The sequence below is a fragment of the Octopus sinensis genome, unplaced genomic scaffold, assembly GCF_006345805.1.
Source record: "Octopus sinensis unplaced genomic scaffold, ASM634580v1 Contig16288, whole genome shotgun sequence".
Lineage (NCBI taxonomy): Eukaryota > Metazoa > Mollusca > Cephalopoda > Octopoda > Octopodidae > Octopus > Octopus sinensis.
In genome coordinates this window covers 42,501-49,756 of record NW_021834253.1, presented here as the reverse complement: position 1 = coordinate 49,756, position 7,256 = coordinate 42,501, and the positions used below count along the sequence as shown (strand labels likewise).

General features: G+C 38.2%; 2 non-coding genes across 2 annotated transcripts; both read right to left on the bottom strand.

Annotated features, from left to right (window-relative positions):
• Positions 1-5,891: 5,891 nt before the first annotated feature.
• LOC115230742 lies at positions 5,892-5,998 on the bottom strand. The gene has a single exon (XR_003883458.1). It is a non-coding gene; the product is annotated as a U6 spliceosomal RNA (small nuclear RNA).
• Positions 5,999-7,143: 1,145 nt separating this feature from the next.
• Trnag-gcc lies at positions 7,144-7,213 on the bottom strand. The gene has a single exon. It is a non-coding gene; the product is annotated as a tRNA-Gly (tRNA).
• Between the last annotated feature and the right edge of the window lie 43 nt (positions 7,214-7,256).

The following is a 7,256-nucleotide window of genomic DNA, read 5'->3' as shown; positions in this document are numbered from 1 at the left end:
TTCCCTGAATAGTTCCAACAAAGACAGGAAAAAATAAACATTACAGAAAAATGCTTGCAGCATCCATGGCTTCACTCGCCGTTGACATTGTCCCAGAATGCATTCCGCTATTAACAATAGAAGAACCACAGGCGTGCTTTAACCGGGTTCACCTTGTCCGTATTTCCTGAAATCACCATTAGAATTACTGACAACCTAAAACAGACAGAAGAATAATGAAAAAATAATATGCACTGATTGTTATATAAAACACCACATGGTAAACTACTGCATGTCGAAACTGCACAACAGGCGGTGTTATGGCTTACGTGACAGAATGTATTTGTGGTTCACATCACGATTCTGCTGAACCAGAGCTGACAGGGATCTAAATAAAAATAACATCAATAATAAAAATCTATTTCGTCTCCCAGTTGACGACTGAGTTGAAATTGTGCTGGGTAGGAAGGAATTTTAATGTTTTCTCTGTAGAATCAAAGATAAACTTTTAGTGTAACAGCGGTAACATCTCCCTACAAAAGTTTGAAGGAGCATGCCTCTGGAGATTTTGTAAAGACGCAATGGAGATTATACTTAAATTGTTATCAGATCATTTCGCATTCCGAAGAACATGAACTCCGATTTAGTAGTTGTTTATTTATTTTCCTTTCTTCACATCAACTAAACTAATTGGTGCATGAAACGTGCATAGATAGTCGCCAGCCAAACTTCGTTAAGAAACTGAATGCAGGATTTACTGTATGGCTAAGTTTTCTTCAGAAACTCGTGGATCCACGTTCGGTGTTAATGGGTGTCCCTTTATTTAATTTTTGTACTCTACATAAGTTTCGCGGTCTTGATTACCACTAAGCGCTGTAAATATTACTGGTGATGGTTGAACTTTAGCCCTATTTTTTCTTAGGTAATATGGGTAGACAAACGGCATAAAACTAAACATTTTGATGTATTCAATTTTAGCTCATTCGGTTACAACATTAATTTAAATTTGTATGGAAATTTCTGTTGATATCTTTTTGCTTAAATATTCATCAGTCGACTCATCCAGTATATATATTTTTGTCTTATTGATTAAATTAAACTGTATCACTTTGCAATGCGTGTCGATTTTTCTGGAGTGATTTAGAGCTAAGAATAAATGAAATGCATGATTTTAAGTGTTCCGAAACTACGCTTGAGTCTGGTCTTCATGGCTGATGAAACCGTTTCTATGTTTATTTGCTCATTCGTCCTTTTCCTTTAATCATTTCCATGATCCATTTCAATTTCTCTGTCTCTCTGTCTCTGTCTCTGTCTCTGTCTCTCTCTCTCTCTCTCTCACACACACACATACACACACATTTATATATAAATTCGCTTTAAAATAATAAGCGCGTACATGTATGTGTGTATGTGCGTGTGTGAGTGAGAGAGCGAGGTCTACTACATAGCGTTTTGGGCTAACAATTGTGAAGTCGCAAGTTTGATTCCCGAGAAAGAAGGTGGGTTGTATTCATGAACCAGGCACTACATATCCCGTTGCTGCAGTCTGCTAAGCCACCTGAAATAAATACCAACTTATTACTGGTACAGCTCTGTCGCTTTCCAGTTGTTTTGTCACAACCTGGATACACTGCTGAGTCCAGCCATGAGATTAGAGATGGTTTGTAACACTGTTCGTAACCAGAAGTTGGTAGATGCAATCAAAACCTTCTCAACTCCGAGTGGTACACACACACACACAACACACACACACAAACACACACACACACACACACACGCGCGCGCGCGCGCGCGCATAAATGCATTAAATACTAAAAAAACGTACACATAGGACAGACACTTGCGGACCCTAATTCTGCATCTGTTAGCAACCGAAATGCTATCGGTGTATTAGCATTTCGGTTGATAACAGATGAAAAATGAGGGGCCGTCTGTGTCTGTCCTATGTGTAGGTTTTGTAGTATTTAATGCATCTTATATCTATTGAGTAACTGAACGTTACGCATCCCGACTTTTGCTAACAATAAGTTATATATATATATGTGTATGTGTGTGTGTGTGTGTGCGTGGTGTGTGCGCATGTATTTATGTATCTGAAATATATATTATATATATTATATATATTATATATATATATATAATATATATATATTATATATATATATATATAATCATATATATATATATATATATATATATATATATATATAATATATATATATATGTTTGTTTTATGTCACGTTATAATTAAAAAAAATTTAACAATGAACTAGATGTTTTACACAATAATTTATAGTAGAGTACACATTTATTAACTTTACTAGAAGACAGTGACTTCGAAGTTTCCACCTGCAAGCCTTCGTCAATATATGAATGCCGCTCGACGAAGGATAGTAGGCCGAAACTTATAAGTCTCTGACACACCTTTGCTTGTAAAAATTATGTATATATATATATTATAAAAGAAATGAGGTACTCAGAAATTCGGATGGTTTTATATTTACAGATATTTATTTGTATATTATATGCTTTTATACATCATATAACTTATAAAATAGCTGTACATCATCTCCAAACCTTCCAATATATATGAAGGCGCATGGCTCAGTGGTTAGAGCGTCGAGCTTACGATCATGAGGTTGTGAGCTCGAATCCCGGACCGGGCTGCGTGTTGTGTTCTTGAGCAAGACACTTTATTTCACGTTGCTCCAGTTCACTCAGCTGTAGAAATGAGTTGCGACGTCACGAGTGCCAAGCTGTATCGGCCTTTGCCTTTCCCTTGGAACACACTGGTGGCGTGGAGAGGAGAGGCCGGTATGCATGGGCGACTGCTGGTCTTCCATAAACAACCATGCCCAGGCTTGTGACTAGGAGCGTAACTTTCTAGGTGCAATCCTATGGTCAGTGTCCTGACCGAAGGGGTCCCGGATCCCCGGATATATATATATATATATAATATATATATAGTGAGAATTCACAAAAAATAAAAGACGAAGACGGGTGTGTGAACAACAATCAGATGTATTAGGTTAACGCCCGGGAAGTGAGAAAGTCTTTTACGTTTCGAGCCTACGCTCTTCGACTGAAAGGAACACAGAAATAAACAGGGAGAGAAAATAGACAAAGGTTTAGTGGTTAACGTTCTATCATGGCGATCTATGTGTATATAAGCATGTATGTATGTATAAATATATATATATCTTTGGTGTGTGTGTGTGTGTGTGTGCGTGTGTGTGTGTGCGTGTGCTGGAATATGTAAATTGTTGGTGTCTGGAGGTATCGTGTGTACTACACGCATTCATCAGCGAGAGGAGAAATGATGGAAATTATTGAAGAAACAAATATATTTAAATATGAAACTTATTGTCGTATGGCAGGTTCCACTTAACCCATATCAGGAGTTATTGATGATGTAATTACAAGGAAGACTGAATATAAACAAAGCGGGTAATGAATATAAAAGCAGCCAGCCTTCCATAATTTTCACGTGTATATTTAACGTATCGAAACGCATGAGCGATCAAATTAAATGTTGATATCTAGTAATCCTCGATTGGTAGTGACAACCGGGGGTTATTATTGAATTGAAAGGGGGAAAAAATGACAATACCCTCTCTGCAGTCTTTGTAACATACCACTAGAAAGATTGTTCTAGAAAGATTGAGGAGAAAACATTCTGAATTAAACGGGACAACCATTTTATTTGGAAAGAAATGTCCGGAGAACACGCTAAGAGATATAAACTGCCTGCACAGGAGCGTATTAAGGCTCGTAGAGGCCCCAATCACTTAAAAGATTTTGGTACTCCCATGTATATGGAATTCAAAATGTAAACAATAATAAGCCATAAAATAAATTTTTATTTTTCAAAATGAAACAAAGCTAAGAGTAAGATGGAAAACAATGTTTACTTTGTGTATATTTTCACTTTATATTTGAAATATTTTCTGGTACTTTTTTTGCTTGCAGAGCCTTTGATCAAATCTTCAAAATTAAATTAATCCGACATAACATATCTACTTTGTATGCCTAAATTAACTAAAGTGGCCTTTCCAAGGCTGGATTAAGGCTCATAGAGGGCCTAAGCACTTAAGAGATATAGGTGACCCCATATATATTGTAATTCAAAATATCTTTGTCACCCTTTTCAAGCCTAGCCAGGCACATGGGCCCGGTTTCCCGGCTTCTGTGGCCTATGCGTTCCCCCAGCTGGACGGGACGCCAGTCCATCGCAGAGTTACTCAAGAAACAGGAAGAGAGAGTGAAAGTTGTGGCGAAAGTGTACAACAGCGGTCGCCACCATCTCCTGCCGGAGCCTTGTGGAGCTTTAGGTCTTTTCGCTCAATAAACACGTACAACGCCCGGTCTGGGAATCGAAACCGCGACCCTCCGACCACGAGTCCGCTGCCCTAACCACTGGGCCATTGTGCCTCCACAATTCAAAATATAAGCAATAATAAATCATAAAATAAAATTCTATTTTTCAAAATGAGGCAAAACTAAGAGTAATGTAGGAAATAATGCTTATTTTTGTATATTTCCACTTTACTTATATTTGAAACGTTTTCTCCTGGTTTTCATAATTGCAAAGTCTTTGATAAGATCATCACTATGGCACTATGAACACTTCGAAATTATGTTCTGATCATATAAGCCAGTTCGAATATTATTTTAGCAAGTTTAAAATGTAATTATTTTTTATGCCGTAAATAAAAAAAAAAAAAAGCCCCCCTTCGGTCATGAATGACCACGGGATTACACCTAGAAAGTTCTCCTCAGAGGTACAAGTCCGGGAAAAGTTGTTTGTGCGAGACCAGCAGTCACCCATGCATGCCAGTCTCCCCTCTCCACGCCACCGATGTTATCCAAGGGAAAGGCAAAGGCCGATACAGCTTGGCACCAGTGACGCCACAATTCATTTCTACAGCTGAGTGAACTGGAGCAACGTGAAATAAAGTGTCTTGCTCAAGAACACAACACACAGCTTGGCCCGGGAATCGAACTCATTACCTCATGACTGTTTGCCCAACGTACTAACCACGGAGCCATGCACCTTCACGTTTGATACCCTATGCACGTGCATATTTTGCTTCATGTTTAATTCAGCGCTGCCCCTGGGGCTCGAAACTGTTTCAGTGGCGTGGATTTATTTCGTTTTTCAACGATGAAACTAAGTTATTGTTATTGTGTTATTGGTTTTATCGTATTTTATATTTTGTTATCATTGTTGCGTGATGAGCGAAACCCGCCCATTTTATTTCTATTGTTTCTTGAATAACCGTTATATTCCTTTGACACGAGCCAACGTTGACGACAACGCCCGGCAAGAGATAACAGTCAAATTTCAATAGAAACAAATCCTGCAGTTTTCGTAATAATATGAACAGAAAAGCGCGCATTTGATAACGCAGCCCGAGAGAAACTGCGTAAGGCGGGATGTTGATAAACGGAGCATTTTTGAATCTGTGCGTTGCTGGATCGATGTTGACTTGGAGCAGGATCAACAGATTCCACAAAAATAACATGATCGACTAAGTGATCGCATGGTCTCCTAGAAATAGTAACCTATTCTCTCAAAATTATACCTGCCGGAATATATATATATGTGTGTTTTATATATAATATATATATATATATATATATATATATATATATATATATATATATATATATATATCTATATATATTTATATAATATATATATATATAATATATATATATACACACATATCCTATTACTCTTTTACTCTTTTACTTGTTTCAGTCAGTTGACTGTGGCCATGCTGGAGTACCACCTTTAGTCGAGCAAATCGACCCCAGGACTTATTCTTTAGAAGCCTAGTACTTATTCTATATGTCTCCTTTGCCGAACCGCTAAGTTACGGGGACGTAAACATACCAGCATCGGTTAAGAAAATATGGAACGCTTCACGAATGTACGTGTCATCCTTGCGCAGGGGCCATGCTAATCTTCTCTGTATCGTTCCAATTTTAGAATATGTACCGCCGTAGCAAATACTACAAGTTTGAGTGATGTTTCTCTACCCGTTGCGTTTTTATATTCGTTAACTCCTCATAGACCGTTGGTGGCAAGGCCAACGAAAATCAAACCAGCAACTCCCCTAATCCCAGAGAATTTCCTAAGGGCGGTCCATTTTTAAGGGACGCCTAACTGGGGCCTCACTGACCCCCTCCCCATATTTTTACTGCATCTTAAATGGCATTGGCGATCAAATCGGAGCAATGACAATGAATTTCATACCATGAACTCCCAGGGAGTATCGTAAGGGTGTTCAATTACTGAAGGACCGCTTAAATGGGGCCCCACTGATGCCCTATTTTTACTGCATTTACCTCGCTCCTTCGCTTATTGATTAAACTATGATCAGCATCATTGCTTAGCACATTTGCAGAAATAAGTTTGGGCATTCTAAATACCTTCACGTACATTCAGATCGCGATAAAGAGTTATAACAGGTACGTTCCAAGTGTGGTAGTGTGGATATTTATATTTTGTACCTTATGAAACTTATGTCTAGTTTTCTAGAAATACGATGTACCCATGAAAACACTATAGCAGCAACATCAGCGTAAACAATTGACACAACAATACTACAACAACAATAACTTACTAAAGGAACTTCTCTACCAAGAATATGAAACATACGGCCCACGAAAATGTCTAGTCTAGCCCTCAGCTCTATTTATGGTTAATCATTATTTTTTTTTAGTTGCTTCGGTCATTGGATTGCGGCCATGTTGGGGCACCGCTTTGAAGAATTTTCTAGATGAATGAATCAACGACAATATTAATATTTTTAAAGTTTGGGACTTATTCTCTTTTGCCGAACCGTTAGGTCATAGTTATGTAAACCGGGTACATAAACATTAACACCAGTTGTCAAGCGGTTATGGGGAAAAACACGCAGACACACACACATACACACACGCGGACACACCATATATATATATATATATATATATATATATGTATATATACGACGAGTTTCACTTTCTGTCTAACACTCACAATATTTCAGTCACCCCGAGGTTATGTGCAGTGGGATCGAACCTGGAACCATGAGATTCGGAAGCAAGCTTGTTACCATACAGCCACGCCTGCATCACAAATATAGAATATCACCAAAAAAAAAAATTTTAACATGCATCGGCCGGGAATCGAACCGGGTTGCCCGCGTGGCAGGCGAGCATTCTACCACTGAACCACCGATGCTGATATATGTACCGCACAAACAAGTATATACATAAAACAAAGT